The 27,398-nt window shown below is 45.2% G+C and overlaps 1 protein-coding gene across 1 annotated transcript in view; it reads left to right on the forward strand.

The window, feature by feature from the left end:
• Positions 1-3,228: 3,228 nt before the first annotated feature.
• Positions 3,229-27,398, forward strand: part of LOC144175047 (gonadotropin-releasing hormone II receptor-like) — a 201,703-nt gene continuing 177,533 nt past the window's right edge. The window contains exon 1 of the mRNA XM_077704085.1: positions 3,229-3,440. The gene's annotated coding sequence lies outside the window, so the exon portion shown is untranslated. The remainder of the gene's footprint in view (positions 3,441-27,398) is intronic.

Here is a 27,398-nt window from a genome sequence, read left to right on the forward strand (position 1 = left end):
CTCCACTTGACATGTGGCTCTCGCAGCAATCACGAGCTCTTACGGCCCTCTCCTCGGTCTAACTGCAAATCCCTATTGTGATAATTGTGGATTGCCGGAAATAGTAGAGCACGTCCTTCTAGAACGTCCGGCATACATCCAGGTAAGGCGTCACCTCGCACAAAAGATTGAGTGCCTGAACTACAGATATAGATCTTGGAAAGGTCTCCTTGGACCCTGGCCCTCTTCCTCATCTCAGAGAAAAGTGTTGGTTGCTCTATTTGACTATTTACCCTAAATCGGCGTCGCAGAGAAAATCTAGAGCTTCACCTGTGAGAACGTGTGGACTTTTACGTCACCACGCAAAGCTTAATGTTCACTTTTTTTTGTCCTCTCCTTTTACCCTTGCCTTCTGCCCTACTTCTGTTAAGGCCTTTACTCCCTTCTCCCCACCCCTCAGAGTAGCATGTAGGCGGGAACATACGACAAACCTCTCTGCTTTCATCCAATAAAGGGCTGTCATACCCAGACATTTCCTACCAGCGTGGACACTTTCTTAAGCCTCGTTAATGTGACACGCGAGCTATTGAACTCTTCACAGTCAGGCTGGTTTAGCAGTCGTCTTACGACGCCGTCAGCTAACGCACCTGCCACATCGCTCAATGGACTATTCAATGTTCTCGCGTAAAAGCACACAAGTTACCGCGGCTTACAAAGGCCCCACGCGCCGCGCCCAAAAATTGTCGAGGGCGTAAACCATTATTCAAGAGAACAGTGCAGGCTCGTTAAGGTATACTACACAATTGGCCTGTTAAGCTGTCCCTTAATCATGTACAGTTTCAACGTAATCCCGTCCAGCCGCCACTCATTAAATATTTAAAGTGAGTAACAGCGTTTTTTTCTTCAAAACGCGAGCCTCATTATAAAGTTTGCTTGCCGCTTACTTCCACAGAAGGTCGGTGAGCATGTATCGAAATGTTCCCCGCCAAGAAGAGATTAACGGTAACTCTCTGGACAGAGTTTCCCTGTGGGCACGTTTCACAAAGGGGTCTGCAGATTTGCCCGGGGCGGCTGGCATTAGTTCGGGATTATTAAAGTTTGGAATAACAGCGCTGCCGCAACGTTTCTAGGGGCGAGCCTTAACTATTACGTTCAGTGAGTGTCAGATTTACGTACACGTGTAGTTTACAGAATATTCGAAGATGTGGGATTATATTGTTTTGTAATGTGTATTCATAGTCCTGCTATAAATGCCATGAGCTGTGAATACAATGGAAGTCATATGCTTCAGCAAGGATGCGTTCTACGTTGAAGACAGTGAATAAATCCCAAAGAAAGCGAAAATGCTTTTAAAGCTTCAAAGTAGTTTCGTGATGTAAATGGAACAAAATTAGTGCAAAAACATGCGTAGGATATGGCTGCCTCCCGAAATCACGATAGCACATATGCATCTTCTCGGATGTGCGATTTTCATCTTTTGGTCAAAGTCGGAAAGCTCAGCGGTACGGGCAGTAGTGTGAATGAGTGTCAAGAGGATGTCACAAAAATACGCAAGCATTGACCACAGAGTCGAGAAAGCTTGAAACTACACAATCCAGGAGCTTACCGGGATACACAGCTGCTAGACGTACCAACTTTACAGGGGGATCAAAATTAAGTCGACAGTTTTTTTTTTTAAATTAGGCACTTAGATTTACGTTAAGGCTACCTCTACAGTGAGGTCATGCGCCCAGGGGACACATAATTAGGTTGTAATGATTGATGTAGGTGGCGTCATTACCTAAAATTGACTAATTAACTTTATTGTTGGTGCAGTAAGCAGGAATGTTTGTATCGAAAAGTTAGACGCACTCGTATTTCTCCGCAGTGTTATTTGGCAGAATTCTCCTAGCGCGGTCTTCGCTGCTATGCAGCGAAGACAGGCCCAAAGCTCATCCCTTTTGTGACGTGCTTGCTGTGTACGCTCTTTAGTTTGACAACGGGGTGGAGGCATAAGCGAAAGTGATAACTAGCACTCTTTCAGTCTTGGCTGGCGTTATCGCAATCTGATGTACCCGGAGCTGCTGTCGAAGAACAGAACAAAAGGAAGCAAAGTTTGCCACCGACGTCAATCATTACCACCTAATTATGTGTCCCCCTGGGCACATAACCTCACTGTAGAGGTGGTATTCACGTAAATCTGAAAGCCTAATTTAAAAAAAAAATACCTGTCAACTTAATTTTGATGAGCCTGTGGATTACCGTCCTTACCGCAAATCAAAATTTGTCGTTCGCCACAACATCACTCCACGGCCTTTCCTATTCCCAGGTAAAATGGGTTTTGTTTCCACTTGTACTTGTAAACAAGGTTCAACATGCCAATTATTGTTATTTTAAGTACTTTAAATGACCCCCTTGAATTCTACTTATATGGCGCCATCATTTTGCTTATGTTCGCCCTTTTTCATTTTGAAATCCTCTGTGATATGGTGTAGTAGTTTTTGCGATACTTGGATGTCTGACGATCATACGAAATCACCCGCCCATCCTTGGCGAAAAATATTGCTCGCAATAACTAAGCATATCAAGATACAATGATGTCAGTTATTATCTCAAAACCGCAACAGGCTAGTTTTTTCGTTTCAAGGGCATCATCACGCAACAAAAAAAAAACACAACCTCAGCGACAAAGAAAAACACAACCATGGCGACTATTTGAAGGCAAACAAAGTTTCTGCGAACATTCTCCAAAAATGGCAAAACACGGCTTCTTCTGGGTGTTGCTACTTTTAACTACATTAATTTATTCTTGAGCAACAGGCCAGAACAGAGTTTCAGGAATTGTGTACGTCCTGTAAAGACATAAGGAGGCCCCTTTTAAAAGTCACTGTATCGCGCGTGCTTTCTGAATCCATTGTTTCACCATTTAAACCTTTTGTCCACGTGTGGAAAATTTCGGCTCCTTCTGGTATTTCGACCAAGACATAAAATCCTCAAATCAGGTCTCAACATGTTCATCACTCTATTCATCCTCTTCAGTGACCACAGTTACATGATTAAGTGAGCAAATTAGCACCCATGGTGGGGAGGCGGCCCACGCAAAACTTTCGGCCCCAGCAACGCAGTGACAGAGGTTTACCGCCCGTAGCGCCATCTCCCGTCTCAGTGGATGGTGCCCGGGGTGGTGTCTGCGGGAGAGCGCCACCGCCGTCGCCACCGCAGCCCTGGGTGGGTTTCGCATCCCCAATCGCAGAAGCGCTTGCGCTTCGGGCCCGATCGGTTGGTGCGCTGGGTAACCCTTTGCGCGTCTAGGACGTTTCGTTCGGCCACGGCTCGTAAAGTTAGGAATCAGCTGACGTGAGACCCTTACGAAACTCTCGCGGTGGGATTCTTTTCGAAAGTCCGCCTGCTTTCGGTGCACTCCCGTATTTTCACTGCTCAACTGGGTGACGACTCCTGTTGGGAAAACTTCACTTCAAAAGGTAGGATAAAGTGTGTTCGAACACTTTATTCGCGATTGCTACGTGGGTCGCAGCGTCAGTTGTTTCAATATATTGGAGTGGTTGAAATACAAATGGTTGTAAATAAATTAAAAATACGCTTTGAATGCAAGGTTGATAAATAAACTTAACATAAATGGAACAGAGCATTTTATTTTCGACTGCCGTTTCGGTTGCTGTATCGGTTGTCTGAAAATATTCATCTCGGTGGGAATATGCTACAGGAGTGAATTATGAGATAATGCGCTAAAAATTAATCAATAAACATTAATTGAGAAATGCTGTGAGAATAGAGGAAACAGGCTGGAGTTATCGAAAGTTTTTCAACGAATGTGAAAAAATAATTTGCAGTTTTTGGTCAACAGGATGTTTGACTGACGTATTATTGACCATCAACTAAGTTTTTGATATATTTCACATTAAGTCTGCAGAAATTGAGAGCAGTGTCTACTAATGCGCAGCATTCTGATGCCGTTTGTCTGGATTGTGAGTCCTTTACGGACAGGTTTTTCTCTGAGTAGGCAATGACGTCTGGTTAGTTTATCATTTTTATGGTGTTTATTTGCTTATTTTTGCCATTGATGTAAATTTATACCCTTATAGCAATTAACTGCCTTTACTTCGCCAATCATGCTCTCTTCCGCAGTCGCAACGTGAGGTGCAGGGTTGGTTCGTTTTCGGTAGTATTATTCGTTTTTAGAACGTGCTTTTGCGGGTTTTTTGTTTATTGTTCGGCATTTTATGGAGTTGCAGAATGTGCATATTCTCAATGTCGTCAGAACATATTTGTGAACAGTTTATTTTTTTTTATACTTCTGATTTTTACTTTCTGAAAAATTCTCTTAAACTACCTCCATTTGCGCTATTATAAGGGTTAAACGTGTTACTTCCTCCAGTTGTGCACTTTTGTAGAAATTCAGGGCGTTAGACTGTTTGCTCATGATATTTTTATTCGTACTTCGGTCGTGCTTCCGCGCGAAGGTTTCGTTTAGCCTTCGGTTTTTGTACGATATGTTTACGATGCACATTTTTGTTTTCAGCAGTTCATTTTTGTGGCTACTTTATTTTTCCATTATCCCTGTTTTTGGGTATTTTTCCGAAATTCTGTCCTACCAACTATCTCCAATTACAAGATCATAAAAATTAAATGTGTTTCTTCTGGCAGTTATTCACCTCAGTGGAAATGTAGGGCGTGAGATTGTTTGCTCAGCTTCGGTATTTTTTATTAGTACTTCCAAAGTTTATTGCTGTTTCTATTTAGACTTTGTTTTTTAGATGTATAACCTTCATAATTGTAAATTCGTCAGATCATTTCTGTGACAAAATGTTATCCCTGTTTCCTACTTTTTTTTTTCAATGTCCGTTCGAGCAATTATCTTTATTCACGCTATTATAACGACAAAATGAGTTACTTTTGCCGGTATGCATTCTTGTGGAAATGCGGGGCTTTATACACTTTAAGCATCTTCGCTATTTTTATTGCGCTGGCTTATTTTCCGAGTACAGCCACCGCCAGGAACGTGTACGCCATGCATTTGCACGAAGTTGCACAGTTCACGGAAGTAGCACCTTTAATCGTGTTAATAGGAGAAATACAGATAGCAGCTTGAACAGAAGTTTGAGAAACCATATATAAAAAAATACAAATCACTCAAATTTCCACAAAAATTTCTGACAAAATGAAAATACGCATCTTAAACATTTCCCGAAACCGAAAAATAAATTTAAAAATCCTTAAAAAGGGTTAAAACTACGAATAAAAAGAAGAAATAATGAGGACCGTGTGACGCCCTGCATTTCTACAAAAATGCAGATTTTGAGGAAGAAACACCTTTAATCCTTATAATATCGTAAATAGCAATCAGTGGTGGTGCAACATTTAAAAGAAAAACAAAAGTTATCTAAAATTTGCCAGCTCATTTTTTCACAAAAATGAGCTAACAAAATCAGAAATATGCATCTTTTAGTTCCCCTATAAAAACTACATAATAAGCAAAAAATCCGCAAAAAAGTTCAAAATGCAAATAAAAAATTGCGAATAATGGGAACAGTAGAACGCCCTGCATTTTCACAAAACTGCGCATTTGGTCGAAGTAACAGTTGAAGTCCTTACAGTTGCATAAATAAAGATGATTCGTTTGCCAGAATTTCTAGAAACCAAAAAATAAGAAAAAGCGATCAATGAAATTTCCACAAACATGATCTGACAAAATCCAAAATATGCATCTTACCCACTTCGGCCCACAACAGCAGAATAAATGAAAGAAGTCCACAAATGAACTTTCAAAGTACCAATAACAATAATGTAAACTGACCAACCTGACCAACTGACCAGCCTTGCGCCTTCGGGAAACACATAAATAGCCAAGTAAAGGCACTTGATCGCAATACTCGGGTAAATTTACATCATCCGCAAAAAGACATAAAAAACTAAAAAACAACAAAAAATCTCAACGTCTATCGCTACTCATAGCCCGACTGGGCTGTAGAAAACTCCCACTCTAGACACCGTCATAATAATGATACGCATTAGTAAAAAGCTCTCTTATGTTCAGCAGGTTTTTATTAAAATGTTCAGCGTTGTTGTGCGGGATTTATTGTTTCGTTTTCTGTTTGTGGACAAGAATTATAATATTAATTTTTTTGATATCGTCAGATCATTTTTGTGAAAATTTAATTTTTCTGTTTCACTTATTTTTTTGTTTTTCACAATTCTTTTCGACAAATTATCTCGACTTACGCTTTTATAACGATTAGACGTGGGGCTTTTTCCAGTTTTGCATTTTTGTGCAAATGCAGGGCGTTAGACTGTCCAGGCTGTGGAGTGCTTGGCAAATAAGGCTACGCATTAAAATGTTCCACTCATTCATAGTAGTTTGGATGTGCATAAATATTTTCCCTGTCACTGCAAGTACACTACTTAACGTGAGGCAATTTCGTATTTTTTACCGTGCATGCAAACGATGAAACCTCGCTGCAAGCGGTACCAAAGAACTGAGAGCAATGATTTTACAGACGCAACAGGATACAAAAAAATTTGAAGAGATAATCTTTCCCGTGTTATTGACGTCATTGTGGCCACATTGCTTAAGATCCTTGTATCGCCATTTGGATTTTCAGAGATAGTGGGGTGTCTGCTTACATTATATGCCGCATAAAAGTAATGTTGCAAAATGCTGTGTCCAATTGGGAAGACTTACAGGTGTTCAATTTATGAAATGGTTTTCTCAAATCCCCCGTGCTCTGTACCATGTGAAAGTCCCGGGTGATTGCAAACATGTTTATTTGTGTCGGGATTCAAAGAGAAAAAACGAGTTCTCAGTCCGAGCTACTAATATATTCGGGAACGAAGTGATCTAGTGTGAAGAAAGTGAGGAAAATGTGAGGAATAACTCTGAAAAGTAACGCTTAGAAATATATCCTTAGTACATTACAACGAAGACTTTACTTGTAGTCTTGTGGACATGAGTTCTATGCTGAGGGTACTTCAGGAATGGATTCGCAGCGTCGTTCTTCATTATTTTAAATATGGGGAACAGTGTGTTCGAAAAATCTCTTCTGTTAGTTGCGTCGCGCTTGTTTGTTGAAAATGAAAGAGGCCGAGGTTAACTTCCGTGTTTTATGATAACTTGATAACTGCCGGATCGGGAAATTCTGGAACTGGCGATTTCTTTCCTCAGTGCTTGTAGTAGATTTTTTGCAATATATCAGAAATTCAGTTTAGACTCTCCTCCTACATGCTATCTTCTGCAATTAAATATATGTCGTGGACCAAACAAACATTATTAAAATCGTATTTTGTGTTTGGGGTATGAAACACTTCGGCCTTGCTCCTACAAGCAAGGGACGTATGCTAAAGCAGCGGTTCAACAACAACGCGGTTCATTCGCCACTCTCAAAAAATCATGCTTCACGGTTGAATACCAGAGCCAGGCACAATATTCGAAGGCCGGGAGGTCATGTACCGGCAGCGGTGCATCCATGGCCGTCGATAGCTGCCGTCAGCTGCGGTCGGCATCGATCTAGCCAGGAACCGTGCGTGCAGACGGGATTCCGTTCGTCCCATTGCTCAGCCTGTTCGGCGGTAGAGCGGTGCCACAGACGACTCCGTAAGACCCGGGAGTCCTTGCAGGAGGCCCAAGCAAGGCAGGGTCCCGTCTGTAGCTCGTGCTCTGCGGGGTGGTGTCCCGTGCAGTCGTCAGCACCTGCCTCTGGAAGATGAGAGCTCCTGGGCAGGCGCGCACGCCCATTATAAACAATTTTCCGGGCCACCACGGACAATTCTGCGCTGGGGTAATCGCGCAATGCCCCCCTTAAGTGCAGAATCCGTAAAATACGAAGGTCACGCTGCTTCAGCACTCGCAAGTAAACACAAGCACGTTTACAGGCGTAGATTGGCAGCGTGGGTACCTACAAGTTGAAGGGCTATATAAGCAAGAACTTCACAAAGCATGAGCTTTCAAGGCCAGAACGTTACTTCCCCAGACCAACCGGATTATAAACACGCTTGAATTTAATCGAAGTAGCTGGACTGACTAAAAATTACTCTAAGTTTTAGGCTGCCCTTTACGCAGCAGCTGTGTATAAGCTTTCGTACCTGTAAAACTTTATATTTGGACCTGGCTGCACTAAAAATCACATTTCCAGCTCTCCATGGTTCATCAACATTTTAAAGTCCCATATACAACGATCTTATACTGTTGCTGAGCGCAATATCGTCATTTCTCTTATTTTCACTTGTTCAAGCGCGCCTTCCTTGTGGGTTGGTAGTTTGGTGGGCCGTGAAAAAGATTTGTGACAACAATAATTGTACGCCGGATAAGGCAGCACTCGATTGTTTCCTTCGTACTATGTTCCTGTGACTTTTTTGTGGCTGTCTGAGCGGATAAATATTCAAATTAAGGGGGCTCTTTCACTCCCATTCTATTCTGCTGCTGCGCCGTGCTGGGGGCAGCCAGACCGCGGGTTGGTTGTAACCATAGGTGTTTTAGTAGGCGATCCTGCAGCGCATGTGTTAGCCACACGCTGCTCGCTAGGCACGCTACGGCGCACACGTACGGTATACGGAAGTGCCCGTCTTAAGAACATGAAGCCCCTTACAATAAGGTGGGATAGGTGAGGGACAGTTTATTACCACGAAATTGTCTATACGGGCTTGTTCATAAAGACACCGGCGTATCGGATCAACACATTGAAACAACTAACTCACTGGACGCACTATAATAAAAAAAAAATTAGTGTCCTTGTACTCTGTGGAGGACGATGACCTGCGAAGCTTGACACAGTCCACGTCGTGTACGAAAGAAAACACGTTTGTTCGTAATGTACCACGGAGAACACTTCCTAGCCAGTTAGCGGAATAAAACTTGGAAGGACCCCAGCTCCCGTATCGCGGGCAAACATGCAGCTGTCTGTTTTTCTCCCGCGTTGTAGGCCTCTTACTGTTTGGGTAACACTCCAACCCAATCCGCTCGACCACGGAGAGATCACCGGACAATTCGCATTGGGCCGTTTGACGTCCACGTTTAAACATCCTGCCAGCACAATAAACATGTGTCACTAGGGGCATGAAACCTATGGCTTCGCGTGCACGCTCCCTCCACCGAAGCCGTGCACGCCGGTAACCGGTTAAGGACGCCGGCTTAGGAGGGAAAAAACAAACCGCAGAAAATGTCGCTCTAAAAGCCCTTTACGCTGAACAGGTAATACTGACGCACGTCGGCGTCCCAAGCGAGCAAGTTGACGTTTATCCTGGAGGTATTTGCAACTACTCGATGAGCAGGAACTAGAGGAGTCAACAGCAGCGGCAGCAGCTTTCTATTGTATTCACGCCTATTTGCGGTTGTGTTCGGGACGACGATTTTCAATTCCCGCTCCTCCTCCAAGCGAATGACACGCATCTGTCCCATAGCGAGTTAAAGGTGGAAGGCCTCAAGACAAACAAGCTATTGTCCGTTTTTCTCTCCCGTCGTAGGCATCTATCGGGTGTAACACACCAACCCAGACCGAAACCGCTCGATTAAGGAGGACAGCTGACAGGACTCATTGAGCCATGAGTCTTCCATATTTATGTCTCGAACCGGCACAACTGACATTATCTGTAGTGGCATGGAGCGCAGCTGTGCGTGCACGCCCCACTTTTCTCCACCCCCCTACCCACCGCAACCCGTGCCCGCATAAACCGGCAACCGGTGATGGGCGCATACGTAGGCGTGAAATGCACCGGTGAAAATGTCGCCCGCAAAGCCTTTATCATCGAAGAAGAATTATGGACTCACGCTGGCGTTCCAACCGGGCAAGTAGCTCTTCAATTCACACCTACTCGGCGAGGTGAAATTTGAGGCGGCCACAGCTGCGGCGGCTTTCGGTCATTTTTTGCGCCTATTCGCGCTTTTGTGTGTCCTCCGCAATCATCTGATAACGGCGCTACTGCCATTGCCAGCCGACAGCGCAAGTTGTGAAAGAGGCATCGGTAATGGCGAGGTGAATAGCAGTTGTGAGAGCACGTTCGGCGTTGGCGAGAAGGAGCCCCGGAACGGCGCCGAGTAAATCGGCATCACCGGAATGAAAACTGGGGTGGTTAGACATATACTGCTTCGCAGCAAAACGCGAGTGCAATAACCCACTGGCCGGATTCGCCAGTGACGAAGCCATTCATTGTCCCATATACAGGAAGCTGAGACGCGAAGAGATGGCGCCAATTATAGCTAACATCTAGTAGTCGTGCTTGGAGTAGCTTACATGGCACCACATAAACTTTGATATGAGTGAAGTCACATTATCGCTCTCATAGAGTGTCGCATGAACTCAAGATATAAAACGAATAATATAAAGAAAGTATTTCGCGTTTCGGATCGAGAGGCGGTACCATATATCGTTAAGGAGACTAAAGCTGGAGCAAATGGCGCACTTTACACTGTCCGATGCCATGGGCACAGCCGCCGTCAGCCTGTCAAGATGCTTAAACTGTTTTGCATTCTATTCGTCGCCGCAGCTTGCGTTGTTTCAGGAACGAGTCTTGTTACGGGCAGCGCCTGGACGCTAACGTTACCAAGGGCTTGGTGGGGCGCTTGGTTGTCCTTCTGTCACCCTGAGCTTCTCTTTTTGACGAAGCTAGCTTCTCCCGATGTCTAGAAGTAGAGGATTCATGTACTCGATATACTGGGGACGTTTTCGGAACTGGGCCTTATCGAAGGGTAAATGTAACTCCTTTCATCAAGAATTCAACTCGCGTAGGAATAAAGCCTGAGGCACGAAACTGGAAAAACGTTTCTTGGGTGAACATTTTGGGGAGGTGTTCTACGAGACCAATGCGGCAACCATCAGTCACCTGTCAGTGTGAAGGGGAAGCGAGGCAAGATTGGTATTCTTCCAGCCTCGGTACTCGCCAACATCGGCGTGGGCTCCGTCCAGAACGCCCCGTTCACTTTGCACTTCCCCCACCCCCATATTACGTGACCGAAATGGCCGACGAACCAACCGCTTTCCTCGTAGTGATGAGTTTTTTCGGATTCAGTTGTATGAATGGCAAATGTTGTCAGAGTACTTTTATATGTGACCAAGGCGTCCTTGGCCCTTTTTCCAATTAAAATGTGCATTGGCTGCACATCATGGCGAACAAACATTGGTCTAGTAATCTCAATTTTTTGCCGGTGAGGCACTTGTTTTCGTTTCCTTCAGAATTTCTTCTAAATTACTCTCTTCTCAGGGGGGCCTCTTAATTTTTGTATCTCCCTATCCGCTCTGGGCGCGTGTCACAGCGGTCACAATCTTTTATTTTATCTTCGTTGCAGTTCGCTGTCCGTTAAGTCGTCGATCGAGCCTTTTATCTTGTCTGCGAAACACCGAGTCCGCCCATGAACTCTGTTCGGGTTCCTACAACTTCTACATAAGGGTCGGGTGCACGGGCTGACCTATGTACGCAGAAGCGTGTGACAATTATTTAGTTGGGGCCCATACAATATTGTCACGAGTCAAATGAAATAGGCGGGTTTAATGGCGTATCAGCGCCAGGAAAGAAGAGAGTAGGCAGGAATGCAGAAGCGATGGCAGGCGGGCAGAACGCTTCTCGCTCGCCGACCTTGTCTTCCTTGAGATCTCGTAGGTACCGTGGCGCATACCCGAAGGGGTATTGCAACAGGGAAATGGCCATGAGACATGCGCTAATGGGTTTTCGGAAAACAGCACTGCGAAATACATTACACGATCCAAACAAGACAGTCAAATGTCTTTGACAAATCTTTTAATGCTTCCGTCTTGGAAACTTAGTAAAAATGAAAACGCCACCCTAGATATCCTCCTTGAAGAAATTGGGCTCGCCAATCATTAAAACCAATTGCCATTTGATGACGCCTGGATAAATGGGCATTATTGACAGTGAAATTGATGACCAGAGCTCCACTGTTGCCGTTATCCGCAGAGGTGTGGGCATGGCATAACAAACCGTGACAAACAACAAAGAAACCATAAAAAAAGCCGTATATTCCGGAAACATTGCAAGAAGCAATGGAGTGAAAAAAGAAACAATCAATCGCACGGAATAAAACATGACGTTAGAAGATACCTACAGAAAAGCAAAACAGTTTTGCTGAAATATCTTTATGCAGACTGAAAATATGCCACAGACATACGTAACACATTTCAATTTTTGAAATTCTGCGCAACCACCAGTTCGCAACATATCTGGAAGACGGCTGTCAAGCCTCGACATATAACTGTACATTATGCAAGACCACCTGAGGGGAATAATTTTGCAAGCTCTGAAATTGCACAATTTTCCTGCACCTTTCTCTATTTTTAGTGGACGATAGCGTTTCCTACGAATCGCCTTTTTTGTACTGCTATGATATAATGGGCTTATCACTCATTTTTTTGTAGTGCATGGCGTAACATCCTTCGAGAACGACGGTGTAACTGGGGGTACTCCCAAATGCCGGGGGACTTTCACTGCCGTGCTAGTGCAGTGTGTATTGCTTAAAGACCCCGGCTAGGAACACGGTAAATATGGTCGCGCAATTTAGTATTGTAGAATTATCTAAGTTATTTCTTTTGCACTCACATTAATAGACCGTTTTTAGCGCTTTCACATTTAACGCAGACATTTTGTACCATGACTGAACTCGCCTCCTATATACAGTAAAACCCGATCATACGACTTTCAAGGTACCGGGAGAAAGCGTCGCATGACTAGGGTGTCGTGCGACCGGGGTGCAGGTAAATGCCGGCCTAGTACTAGACGGTCTCACGCGACAGGTGGGCTAAGAACTTTATTTCAGCTACTATATTAGCGCGTTCTCGCGTGATTTGCGAACCTTTATCTGGAATCACAAGTGAAAAAAAAAAGAAACGCCTATGTTGTGCCCCAATCCCCTCCATGGCGGCCGAGCTAGCCCGCCAGTCAAGCCGTCAAGCATCTTGCGCTACGCGACACCCGTGCCATCCGGCACTATTTACCGCCTGCCGGCCCGCGCCTCATGCGCGCGAGATAAGGCCGACATGGTCAAAAAAATTGAGAGGGGAAAAAGCGAGTGTGAAACTGCCAAGGCTAAGCGTAATGAACGATAGTGCAAGGCTGAGATGAATTCCCGTACAGGGTGGACACCCTATGAACGATCCTGTGCCGTCGCTATTGTGCCAAAGTGCTCAGCACATAGCTGCTCTCGTTTTCCACAAGACCCAGCAACGCAAAATAGATGATTCAAGCTTCGCGAGGAAACTGTGTTGCGGCGAAAATTATAACGCGGTGTTGCTACAGTGAGTTGCTCAGGCAGCCACCAAGTGACCCAAAATGGTGGTGCCAACGTATACGTGTCTCCACCCTTGCGGCAGATATGCGGGAATGTAGGCACCCTAGCAAAGAAAGAATCGATGTGACAACGCCGCTTTGAAGGACACTCATAACCAGAGAGCTGGCAGAGGCGGAGAGAGCGTCTTGAAAAGAAAAAAACTTGGATCCAGTGGGCGAGGAAAGCGGGTGTTAAAGGAGCCATGAAGAAAAAACAAAAGTTTGTTTTATTCGAAAGATTAGGTGTTTCACAGTACCCCAAGCGCTTTTCCGGAAGCAAATTATGCTTTATTCACTGAGAAATAAGGCAATTTAAGCCAAAATGTTAAATCTCCCGCTAAAATTGCACATTCCGTGACGTGAACCATGGCGTCATCCGAGCCGGTCCATGAAACAGATACTTAGTATGTCGACTCCATATAGCACCCACACGCGGGAGTCGACCGAGACGGCGGCCATTGTAAAAATACTAGTAAAACCTAGTGCACCCGCAGCCCTATTCATGGAATTGCCTGATCCGGAGAACAAAACTCTCGCCGAGGAGCTCGGGCTTGCATTTAACAACCTCACACAACTTGAACGCTCAATGCTTCTAAGTGCACGAGCGGCAAGAGTTGTGGGATACGCGGTGGACGGGAATGCGGCCATTCCGCGATAGCCACAACAGACGAACGCCCTGCCGTCGGCACCGCTGTATCGTCAGCCCCGTCGCGACGGACGAATACAGACTGGTACGTATGTGCCGTATTTTTATTACGGTTAATAATAGTTCAATTTCAGTAGCAGTATCGCTTATGCCAGTTGGCCGGTGTCGTGTATGGAAAGCCGTTCGCGCGAGCTCTCTGCTTCGACCAGAAAGATACGAGCGTCAATGCGCGGTGTTTACGGCATTTCTTTCCCCCAAGGTCAGAGCGTTTTGACCATTTGACGAAGTCGGCGACGAGCGCCAGCATGTCCCAGGAGTGAGCTAACGTAAGGGTCCCTGCCGTAATCACTTCCTCGGAAATGAAGCGAGCACACTCGTACTTCCTTTAGCTCTCTTTCTCATCCGTTTGCAAAGTTCACAAAACATAGCCACTTGCTTCGCCGAGATTCATCGTTGGGCAGCACATGAAAGGAGATCTCACCGGCGGGGATGTCGCACTCCCTCGACGATTTGCCCGTACTACATGGGCATTTCAAAACACAGCAACGAAATTTCATTGTAAAGTGCTCGAACAAACCGAAGTTTTCAGTGGTTGTAAACTGTAAACGAGCTCGTAACGACAGCAGCAAGCCAACACGACCTCCATACCGAAACCTGTGCGACGAGTGGCACTATCTCGTTGCTGCTCTGTGTTCCTTACTCCCCTTGTTTCTATTTTTACCTTTCCTGGTTGGCGATATGACGGCCAACCTCCTGTGAAGGGATTACGATACCAAGCAAGGTCACGGCTGTGCGTGCTGGGACGGTTTGTTGGCCCCGAAGAGCCTTGAACCCGAAAATTCGTCTGCGCGATGGTGGCGACGGCGAGATGTCGAGTTCGGCTGGCGGTAGTTTCGTACGCATTGGCATACACGCTTGCGTGTTCGTTCGGAACTTCAACCATTTACTCCACCGTTCTTTGTCATAAAAAGAATGTGCAGTATGTTTCACGGGCATTTAGCTCGCTATGCAAACTGTAAGCCCTGCCTAACATGCGTTTGCTTTTGCCGGCCTCCGCAAATCGCAGAGCATTCTCGAGTGACATCATAGGTTCTGTTGCGGAAAATGAGCTGCTGGGTCGCATGGTCATTTCTTTTTTTCCTAATTATGTAGCTTATTTGAGCGAACTTTGCGTTATAAGTGGTGTCGTTGTGGTTCTAACGAGGCAATCTTTCGAATGAACCAAACGTGTGTTTTCTCTTCATGGCTCCTTAAGGTCACCGCCGTGGGGTTGCGTCGTAATCGTCGTAGTGTTCTCGCATTCGTCAGCGAATCGATGGGAGCTGCAAATTCACAGTCCGGCAGCCACATGAACCTTGTACTATGGCTTCTCGAGGTTTGCGCGTTGGCGTACTGCTGCCGCGTCGGGCCGCCGAAGTGAACTCCCGCTCAAGAGTACCCGCCTGCTTGCTTGCGTCTGTTCAACAAATGGTCTCGCCTGCCTGCGGACCATTCAACATCAAGCAGCGTCGGACGAGGGTTAAGACTGATGGTCGGGACGAGGTGGCGAAGCGGTGTAACATATGAGAAAAACGCCGGTTTATCCGCGCCAGGGTCTGTCGTATGAAGCGGACCGCGTGCACCCGAGCGTCATATCATCGAGGTTTTGAATGCATTGTTTCTATGGGGAGTTTGCCGAGACCGCGGTGATCGGTCGTACGACGCGGGTCCTCGCAAGTCCGGGGGACGTACGAGCGGGGTTCCACTGTACGAAGTAAGTCTGCAACTACTGAACCCACTGAAAACACTAAACGGTGATGGTTGTAGGATGTTTCTGAGGGGCTGAGCAATAGATCTTGTGCAGGAAGAACCACCTAATTCTTAATTGGTGCGCTCTATTTCCATTCACACTATACTAGAACAGTTTTTGAGCCGAATCAGCCCGAATCATGGTGGCTCAAAGAAAAACTTGGTACACCGAAGTTTCGGCCAGACGAAAGTTATTTGCGCTTCTCTCCGTACAATACTAAGCGTGAAGAGAATGCCTGCCTCAAGCAGACTCGCAAGCATTGTGAATATTCTGTAATGAGGTGTTCTAACCTGATGGTACGCAAGCAGTCTAGCAGACTAGGCTGACTGAGAGGGAAGGGGCAGTGAAGAGAGTGAGATGGGTGAATAATTATCCGAACATTGTGCGCATAGGTTATGACACAGACGCCGGAAGCTGTCTGATTAATCTCCACTTCCGGAATAATAATTATTCGCTCCTTCGTATCCTTCAAAGTTATTCCAGTGCGTTCGCTATGCCTACACTCAAAAGAGGTGTTATCGAGTGTAGAACAAAGATGTGTTTATTGATTGAAGGATCAGCTTGGTAACTGAATCATTGTTTTATTGGTTGATCATTTAAGTGATGCAGTGTACTTGCCCATTCAAGCGGATGTATTTTGTTTGAATTTTCCGACGTATCAAAACAAGTTTCACTAAGAGACTAGACACACACGTCAGGAAGGTTTCATAATCATTAGCAGAACACATAAAAATACAGCTTTCACGGTAAAAATAACTAACACTTCGCTGAGATCCACAAAAATATCTAGGTTACCCCTCGCGGCCCTTTCTTTCTTTCTTTCTTTCTTTCTTTCTTTCTTTCTTTCTTTCTTTCTTTCTTTCTTTCTTTATTGTTTCTTTCCGTACAAAAAAAAAAGGGCTACAGACTACAGAGAGTACATTTGCAGTCGTGCTCCTCGAACGCTCAATGCGCGACTACTTTGCACAAAAAAGAATACAGAACCAAATTTTCACACAGGATATGGTATCGAAACACTCGCGTGTTTTTTCGTGCAGTGCAAGGAGTGAACGAACAACAAAATACACCCGAAACAGATACTTACTTCAGCATAGATATCTACAATGCAACAAAACAGCCCAAATAAAATCCTAGTTCCTTCGCTATTCCACGGGCACCAACTCGGCAGTAATGCAAGGCCGCCGCCAGCCATATAGTTCCACGGCCCGTGAACAGGTCCGTGCACTGAGCAAAAGTAAAAGAGCGAGGAGCGCACGACTCGCAATAGCATCAAGGAACAGCAAACACTGTGTGCATGGCAAAGACTAGCGTCGGAAAGTTGCTTTTACATACTTAAGAAACGTCAAATGCACAAAAACAAACCAACAAGACAGCAAAACGACCTGGCAGAGACTGCGGCCTGTCTGTCGCGTTCTATTTTTTCCCCATCTGTGTCTTTTGCGTCTTAAGCCTTTTTCACGTATGCTTCCAAAGACACCCTGGCAGTATGATTACAGGGGTGTCGTTGACGTTCTCGTTGAAAGTAAATAGGACGATGGTGCACTATGTTCGCTCTGGCGGAGCAAAAGTTCACAAGTATATGCTGAGAGCTGTTTTCGCGCTGGAAGGATAAAGAAGAGAGAATGCGCTTTCGGATAAAGTGCCTAGGTACTAAACTCCTGCAATTATTAGAAGCCGTGTCTCGAGCTAAGTTAGCTTTTTTTAGCATTCCTGGAGAGCAGTTAGGTTGGGCACAGCTGCTGTAATTAAATGAAACTACTGCTTCCCTACTCAAACTTAGACACTTATCTCTCGTCGGCACACAAGGCGTCAGTGCTAACTGGCCGCCACTCTTCACCTAAGCCCTCGTCGACAGCACATGTCTGCCAAGCCCGAAAAATCCTTCACAGCCGGCCGTCCCGTTTTAACGGGCCGAAGTCTGCATTATGTTTTGTGATAGAGAATGTGTTTGCTTTCACTTTCCCATGCAAATACCGACGTGTCAAGTCGCGTGACGTTCAAGCGACTACAAACTAGGCAGCCTATAAAAGCGCAAGTACTAGAGCACAACCGCAAGCAATTAGGCGATTCATATTTCAAAACACTTCCGACTGAACTAGGACGTAGTAATGCGAAGACAGCGCTATCACGGGAAGGATGGTGCTAGCAGGCCACATTTGGGGCATCAATACCCGACAGCCCGTGTTCTGGAAGCTCCAGCGTTTACATACGAAATATCCGACACACGCAAAAATACAGGCGTAGTCACGTCACGCTTGGTAGAACACAACGAGAAGTTTATTTGACAGTGCTGTAAAGGGGTGCTATAACGCCTTGGTAATTAGCATGCGCAAGTATTTGGACGTTTGTTTCTTTTTTCTGCTGCAGTTTCACACCAACATGCCCAGACCAGCATCCTCATACATTACAAGAGGTACGCCTGGCAGTGACAGTTATTAGTTATGGGCTTCACCTTACCTCATTATCTTATACACGTGTAATCGCGTCTGCAATTTTATATCGTACCATATCCTTGTCATGCAGGAAATTGATAAAAAGAAAAAATATACACGTGTAATCGCGTCTCCAATCTCATATCGTACCATATCCTTGCCATGCAGAAAATGGATAACAAAAAAATGCCAATCTGTCGAATAATAAGAAGCTAAACACTTCAAGTAGTTTGGGTTTCGAACAGGCGCCGCCTTCTACGGCATGGAGATGAACAGCGTACAATGGCGTCATCGTCCTCAATCTGGATGGCACCGCCTCCGCCACCCTGCTGAGCTGCCCAGCAGGTTTTTGTTGTTTTTGCGGGCTTCTTTTTCGTTATAATTTGTCCTGTGCGCAACACAATATTTTTAAAGTGACGCAGGGTTCGATTTCAAACTTCGTATTTTCTGCCGCGGTCATGCTTCGTACTCTGCTGCTTTCATCTGTTAAAGTCTAGATGAAGCGTGTTCATCTGCCAACCACACCGACAACGTTTTCCGAAGTTGCAATTGCGTTTCCAGAGCTACTCATCTTCCCATGCCGTGTAGATTCTGTAGTTTCCACTGTAGCAGTCTTCTGCCATCTTCTACCATGTAGCAGTCTTCTGCCAGTGGTGCGTCAGCCGGACACACGAGTGTCTGCATTGCTTACAGTGATCAACACATTCTCTACTTCCCCGTCTTTGTCAGCATGAGAAGCTGGCCACATTTTTCTCATTTACCCTCAATTAGGCGTTGTAGCATTTTCTGTAAACCGCCGCCCCCCCTCTTCGTTCTTAACTGGAACAGCAAAGGCCCTAACCTGGCCGTAGTGAATTCGCAGTCTATGCTGTGATTGTGGGTCGGTAAACAACTAACACTAAAAGGTTTAGTCATGAGGTTTGATTTCAAAACTTTATTGTCGTTATGAGTCACGTACAGACTTGGGGCATTTCTCACTGCTACGATTAGTGTCCCGGACCATCGGACTTTAAGAAACGAGGGGTCGAAAATACTTCATTCCAGGAATAGTCTTGAGTTGTGAATGTCCTGTGATTTTGCAACGAAATCCAACGCCTGCACCCTTGTTTTTATGGTTTCACTATCCCATCGTTTAGTATAGTCTATGAATGCTATAAATTGCCTTATTTAAAGGCGCATTTCCAGAGGCGAAAGGTTAACGTTTTTGCTCTGAAGACTTTAAAACCCAGGACCAGATACAGCATGGGTTCATCTCAGTGATTAGCTTGAATTATCAGATAATCAAAAAAGGTAACACGTGACAGCTGTTCGTAAGATGCAGGAATACTAAATGCTAAAGAAACGTTTGTTAGTGCATACTTCAGGCGCAAAAGACAGGCCTTTTTAGTATACCTTATAAGCCGCCTTCCCTTTGCCTTTGACACCATCGGTATCGGTCACAACAAGGTAACCGCGAGCGTGCCCAAGGCTATGAACAGTCAAACGATGAGCAGTCATACCTAGCTCCAGTGTCACCACGGGCGGTGTGTCAGAGAGAGTAGCAATTGCTTGGCTCATTCAGGTAGATATTCAAAAACCATCTGCTTTTTGTGGCACTTTACGTTCTTTTGTACAGATCTCTGTAGAACTCCTCGGCTACTATGATTATTTTATCCCTGTTTGTGATGACATTGCATTGCTTGTCTTTCAGTGCATACATGCGATTCTTCCCCTCGCTAAGATGCCTCTTCACTGCTTTCAGGCTGCCGCCGTTCTCAGCATATTCAATCCTCTCCATCTTATACATCCGTATGTCAGCTGTCTTACGCTTATTAAGTTCGAAAGCTCCGCGAGTTCTATTCTGTCAGCTGGGCTGGAGATTGTCATGGTTTGCTGTACAGTACGACAAATCTGTACGACAAATCTGTACAGTCTGTAGTGTACAGTAGGTCTGTACAGCAGCCGGGACATCCATAATAATGGCGAACGAGAAAATAGTTCTGAGTAGATAGACATCCAACCAGTAATGACAGCAGAAGTAAGGAACGCTTTGAAAGAAATGAAAGGGGGAAACGCACCAGGTAGGAATCAGATAACCACAGACCTCTTGAAGGATTGCGGGGAAATTGTACTTGAAAAACTGGCAAACCTGTATACGAATTGCCTAATGACCGCGAGTGTACCGGAATCTTGGAAGAACGCGAACATCATCCTACTCCATAGGAAAGGTGTCATGAAAGACTTGAAAAATTACAGGCCGATCAGCTTACTGTCATTAGTCTACAAGGTACTTACCAAGGTAATCGCTAACAGAATCTCCGCCACCTTAGATTTCAGTGAACCTAAAGAACAAGCAGGGTTGCGTAAAGGCCATTCATCTATGGACCATATTCATACGATCAATCAGGTGATAGAGAAGTGTGCGGAGTATACTGAACGCCTATATATAGCCTTCATCGATTATGAGAAAGCATTTTACTCGGTCGAAACCTCCATGAGGTGACCAGTAAAATACCTATAAGGAAGGCCGTCAGACAAGGAGACACAATCTCTACAATGTTATTCATAGCATGTGTACAGGAAGTATTCAGAACATTGGATTGGGAACAGGTGGGAGTGAGGGTTAATGGAGAATACCTCAGTAACCTGATATTTGCTGATGGCGTTGCCTTGCCAAGTAACTTGGGGGACGAATTTTAAAGCATGCTTTCCGCACTGGACAAGCATAGTGGAACCGTGGGCCTGATAATTAATATACAGAAAACTAAAGTAACGATCAATAACCTCGGGGCAGCACAACGGTTTAAGATAGGTGGCGAGGCAGTGGAAGTGGTACGAGAATATATCTACTTAGGCCATGTTGTGACCATGGATCCCAACCATAAGGGAGAGATAATTAGAAGGATAACAATGGGGTGGAGTGCTTACGGCAGGCATTCTGAGATAATCAATAGCAGCCTACCATTGTCCCTGAAGAAGAAAGTGTATGACAGCTGAATCTTTCCGGTACTCACCTAAGGGGCAGAAACTTGGATGTTCACTAAGAGGGTTCACGTTAAATTGAGGGCGACTCAGTGAGCAAAAAACACGTGTTACGGACAATATTAGTAGAAATTTAGAAGAAGAAATGGACGTGGGCAGGGCGTGTAATGCGAAGGCAGGATAACCGTTGGTCATTAGGGGAACAGAGTGGATCCCTAGAGAAGGCAAGCGTTGCAGGGGGCGGCAGAATGTTAGGTGGGCAGATGAGATCAAGAAGTTTCCGGGGATAAATTGGTCGCAGTCAGCACAGGACCGAGATAATTAAAGATTTATTGGAGAGGCCTTTTCCCTTCAGTAGGCGTAGATAGGCTGGTGCTGATGGTGAAGATGATGGCGTTCTTTTGTTTTCATTCGAAATGAAGGTCATCATTATCTGTTTACTGATCCCAGAATAAATGGCCTAGGGTGGCGTTCTACCCTCTTCGCACGCGCGTGTTTCATTAAGTCACACGAACTACCGTTAACGTAAGAAACGCCATGTGAGAAACGCCGCTGCCATGAATCGTTTCGTTCGCTCAGCGCGCAGCGCGAGGAGCCGCCGGTTGCCACATTCAACAGGCACGGGGAGGTTCGGCCCAAATCAAGCAAAATGACGTGCATTCACCCTCGGATATATCGGAAGCAGGCGCTGGGCCGGCAGGTGTCGCACCACTTGTTCTCTGGACAGCCTGCGTAGTCCGTTTTGTTTTGTGGCCACCCTGTACATGTTGGTACTGTCGACCATACTACGACCTTCTTGTCCAGAGTAAAGCTGAAGGAAAATGGGTGCGTACGCTTGTACTCGCTTGTAGCCCGCTGTTTGTTGGTGTGTATGCGTAACAGAAAACGGGATCTTCTTAATCATACGTGTTGTAGTAGGCTCTCCGTGAATGCAAGTTCTGTCCGCATAAGGCTGTGAGGGGCCCGGTTGCTTTTTCCGCGGAAGAGCAAGTTCGCCCCTTTTCATTGCCAAGCATATCCTTGTTGTAAGTTGTCCCTAGGAACCCGGTGTTGTGCTGGTGAGGTCATTGCGTATTCTATGTATAGTACTCAAACATGTGTACAATCGCAGTTGAAGTTTTTCCGAGTGGCAGATATTAAACAGTGTTCGTGAGTCTCTGCTAGGTGTGTAAAACACTGCAGTTGAATCTTGAAATTTAATGACATAGGCTACAGTTCGGCGCAACTGACAAGCTCGGCGTCAGCAATTTATAAAGGGGTGTCGCTGGCGGCTTTGGCGGAACCTAACACCAGGATGGGGGCCTTAGAAAAGACCACTACAGTGAAACTTCGTTATTTGAGCGACTAGTACTTTGCAAAGACGGCCGTGGCACCCCTGATCGATTTCTAATGTATGCTATTCGTTCCAGTCTTGTACCTTGGTTCCTTGTCTAGTTCATTATTCCTTGGGTCACAACAAGACAACTTTTCGCGTCTGCAGGGAGGGGAATGGTGTTGCTAAAACGGCACCATTTTATTGTAATATGCGCCACACAGCAGAAAAAATCGCGGTCATCGGCTAGCGATAGTGGCGGAGACTATTCACCCCGTTATCCATCATCACCTATTCCAACACATCCAACACATCCAACACAACACCTTTTCCCCTCGCCTCTATGAAATAAGGCAATATCGTAGTCCGCTACCGGAATCCCCAGGACGCGGCTGTGTATTTATCGCCTTTCCGAATTATCTCGGCCAGCGTATCATTGGACTAGTCTCTTCTTTATCCTACTTCATTTTACCCCACCTATATTGTTGTTTGGGTTACAGTTTTTGTACAACCTTCTGCTTTTAGTTTAGATATCTTTTGCGTCCACTCAGTGTACTTGATTACATACTTGAATACTTGATTATACTTGAGAATTCCTGCTTACTTGGGTACACTCTTACACGATTCATTGGTTAATCTACACCCTCAGCGCCCTTGATTGTCCCAGCTTTGCACTCACATAAAAAGTTAGGTGTATGACAATCGCGAGCCTTCGATTCGACTAAAAAGTTCCGTCCGCGCTTTGGCACGCAATGCAAGCACGAGGTGCTGCATCGCACAGTGCCACAGCACAGGTTGCATTTTCCAGCCAGCCGTAAGCAGGCCGTACTGATTCGCCGAATTTGTTTTGTCGGTGACATCGATTCAACAAACGAGCGCACTGCGGTAAAGCTGAACAATAAAACTGTTTTAGAGAATACAACGGGGAAGATAAACATTTATTTCTAAGTAGTGAGCTTTACGACAAGAGCGCTTTTGGTTACGTTTGCATGTGCAAGATATTGAAACTTACCTGCACACAAGTTTTACATCATTAGGTCTCATTTTTAGCTCGTTCCATACAAGCAAACTTCTTTTGTGGTTCAATTCGCAATTCCCTTTTGTTAATTTGAGATCCAAATGACTTCTTTTCCTTTAAGTCACTGTGCTGCATTTACCTGAGCTCTCTTCGCGCTCCAACAACTTCGACGCAGTGTCAACAACCGAGGCCCGCCGGTCTAACAAAAGACTGCTGTTCGCACCTCCGTGGCAAAGAGCTGCTTCTGAGCTGACCAATAGGGTTAGGCTGTGAGAGAGCGTCCGTGTAAAAAACTACTTCACTGTTCGAATCACGAGTCACCGGAAGTGGGTGACTTATGTTCGGCTTTCGGCGGAAGCAGGGAACATAGCGAGTGAGAGCTTTAACTTCATCAATAAGCAACTATCTTTATGGATAACTAGACTGGCGGCACAGCCGTTGAACACGGCTTCATCTGGACGTGACTGAACCGCCTTTTTTCCCTCAACTTCTTTTTTTGGAAGTGGGTGGAGGCAAGAAATGGGCTCGAAAAGGACGCATCTAGAAGTAGTTGGAAATATTTCTGAGGCTGGCTCTTGATGATGAAGATAATCCCTCCACAACAACTTCGTGGAGCCGTTAATTATCACGTTGCCACCCCGTTCTTCCCAGCCCGTCCTTAGTATATCCGCAGCTTCTGCTTTCTTATGACGCGGTATACATACGAGCCGATAAGGAGAAGTCAGAGACTGCAACCATGCGGGCGGTGGGTACCCATGCGAACTGACTACTCTAGAAAACACTTAAGAAAATTGAATCAATTGACATAAATGATAAACAAGAAAAGAGCCATTTCCACTAACGTGAAACCTGGGCAGGGGCGAAGCATGCAGTGATTAAGTGTATTCAAAGATTGTCAGTCTCTCTCTTGCAACACGGCACGCGCTGATTAGGCGCCCGAGAAGTGCCGGTGGGAGGAGCAATCACGCGCTTGCTGAGGTGGTGGCGCCCTCTATTGAGTTGAAGGGCATTTAAGCAATTTACATTCCGCATTTGCACTAGTTTGGAGTAGTGACAGGGGTCAATGTGAGCGCAGAGCGATTCCCGCGCCTCGCCCGGGGGAGGGGGGGGGGCGGTAGGGGGGGTTGAGGTATTGTCCTTGATGGTGAACGTGTCCCCGGCAACAGGTAAGTATGCCTTTTGTTGCTTCAACTGACCACCCGACCAGATTATGCCTAGCGTAGCGAGCATGTGGGTACATGTGGGTAACACAGTTTATAACCCGTCTACAAACAGCATCCGCTTGTGCTTGATGATTGCTGAAGGGGACAGGGAGCCTTCCACAAATTCATTTGTGGAGCGTTAGGTTTATTTCGAACCAGTTTAATTCATTATACACTTTTCTTTTAGGACGCGTTACGTGCTAGCACGAGGCGTTGACAAACGAGTGTCCCGCGGTTTTAGTACCGGGCCTACCGGAGACGACGACAGGAGACGCCAACAGCCTGAGCCGCTGAGTTGGTTCGCTGATAAAAGCACCTTGTTCAGCGAGTGTAAGCGTGTAATCTTTAACTTTGGACGAAATACCGGTGCAAGGGGGGAGACACCGCCAATGGAGAGCAGAAAATTAGGCGTGGACTGATAGCAAACGCAGTGAACATTGCTAGAGAAACGTTGTCTTGGCGCATGGGATTGTGGAAACACAAGGAAGTGATGGGTTGTGTGCAGTAGAAATCAGCAAAGCTACATACAAAAACTGGAGGTGGGAGTGAAAACCACGAAGTTTTTGTGGCAACAAAACAAAACGGCTTTCCAAGAACGAGAAATGACGTCTAGAGCGCGCACAAAACGTAAAAAATGGCTATGGCAGGAAATGTAAGCGAAAGTATTGCGAAGCCGGCACCAAGAAATGAAAATGACAGAAGAAAAAAAACTGGTACAAGCGGAAATAAGCAGATATACCTCCGAAGGATAAAAATGCACCAAAAATATTCCAAGAATTCGTAAAGCCGCCAAGAACAAGCAATAAAGGAAAAAAATAGGTATACGGCGCTAAAAATACCGTAGGTCGTGGGAACACAGAGTTTATTCATCTGCGCAGAGTCATGACTAGTACGTTAAGAGCAACCGGTGTGAAGTTTTCAGCTTGGGCGTAGCAACGAAGAGCATCACCGATGGAAATCTTTCGTATAAAAACTTGGCATGCAAAACGGCAGAATGAAATTATTTTTTAAAAATTCGGAAGGAGGGCCGGGTGAAGTGCTTGCAAAGCTTATCACACAGATGTCTGCAACGGCCAAGGAACATTTATGGGCTCCATCTATCGTGTGTTACGATCCAAGATATATCCAGCCAAGTTGTGCCAAACTGACGGATTGTAAACAATAGAAACACAGGCGATAACGACAGCCTGAATTCGTATACTCCGGTTATCTTATATCACCACTATATAGATTTGTTATGCAAGCTATACAAAACGGCAATCACAAATGGTGGAGACAAATCAATGTTTTCGAGAACTAACAAGCACATTGAGGCCACGTTGAGTCCAGAACGCATATTCTGCGCTTACTCAGTGCAAAGCCATTTCAGCGTGGTGTCGGACATGTAACCACGTAACGCTCTAACATAGAGAGGGAGCTTATGACAACGTAGAAAAAAAAAGTACAGTGACAAATGTCGGCCAAAGACGGCATTGATGCATTTTTTTAAGGTGCACCGGTTGTTTATTTATTTATTTATTTATTTATTTATTTATTTATTTGTTTATTTATTTATTTATTTATTTAAAATACCTTACAGGCCCGGGGGCATTGAGTAAGGGGGGTTACATGAAAATTACAGAATGTACAAGCAGCCAACACTCGGCAGAAAAGATTGTAAAGAACCAAAAACTTCAGTACACACAAGGCAAAATCACAGAAAAACAAGGGAAAATAACAAAGTAAAAATTATATAACACGGAAAAGCGCAGAGAATATTTCCATTTATCGCAGCTAAATGAAGTTACCATATGTCATCATTATATAACGAGGAGAAGTACTGCTCGGACAGACTAACATCGGCTTTTACTTATCTTACCAACGCCAAGAACCACTCCGAAAAAAATTTGCCACCCTTCCTCAAGAAAGTTGAGCAAAGCGCGAAAGCTAAAAGTGCGTCCAACTTTTCGTGAAAGTGCGTCCAATCAATCGTGAAACCTTCAAAGACCGAAATCGCAAGCCAGGAACAAACTCATGCGACAATTTTACGCGCACTGAGTAATTGCATCTCGAACGACCTAAATGTATACCGATACATGGTCATAAATTTACTAGGTAAAGGTATAGCATTGAACTCCTGCTTCATGATCGACGCGTGTATTGTTTTATCTAGACCGGTTACCTTTTCGCGATTTTAAAATAACCCGTGATGGCCCAATGTAAACCAGGTTTTATGCACGCGCCGTCTGTCCTGAGATCTTATCAGAGCTTTCGGTTGGCTAACCGGTCTATTGGGAAATCAGTTTTTTTACACAACGCCATCGGTTCCACTAAGAAAGCATTCGCTTTTAAAGTGTATCTCAAGACTGGTGTACGCAGAGGGCATGGTGTTGGTTAATGTTGGATGAAAGGTTAAAGCAGAAGCCTTAAAGAAACATGCATATTCATGTGGTGAAAAATCAACAGGCACACGCTACTTGTAGGCACCAAAAATTAGTCAATATATTATTTATTTATTGAGCGGCGACCACGAAAACGTGTATTAACCAGAAAGCAAAGCCATAATAAAGGAGCACAAACACTTGGATTCAGTACAATTTCCTCTGAGGAACCCTTTAGGGTGAAAGTACTAAAGGTGGGACGCGGCTAAATGGGACCGAGCTAGAGCACTATGGAGTTGCAGTTGACACGAGGTCTTACGGCCTATATTCGGGAGGATAATTGGGGCAGCCACACACATTTTCAAATGCCGTACGGTGCCTAGATGGATACATCCTCTCTGGGCTGGAGGTGAACCGGACAACAGTCAGCAGAATG

This window comes from Haemaphysalis longicornis, unplaced genomic scaffold (genome assembly GCF_048455015.1).
Source record: "Haemaphysalis longicornis isolate Haplotype H1 unplaced genomic scaffold, Haemaphysalis longicornis Haplotype H1 scaffold_3, whole genome shotgun sequence".
Classification (NCBI taxonomy): domain Eukaryota; kingdom Metazoa; phylum Arthropoda; class Arachnida; order Ixodida; family Ixodidae; genus Haemaphysalis; species Haemaphysalis longicornis.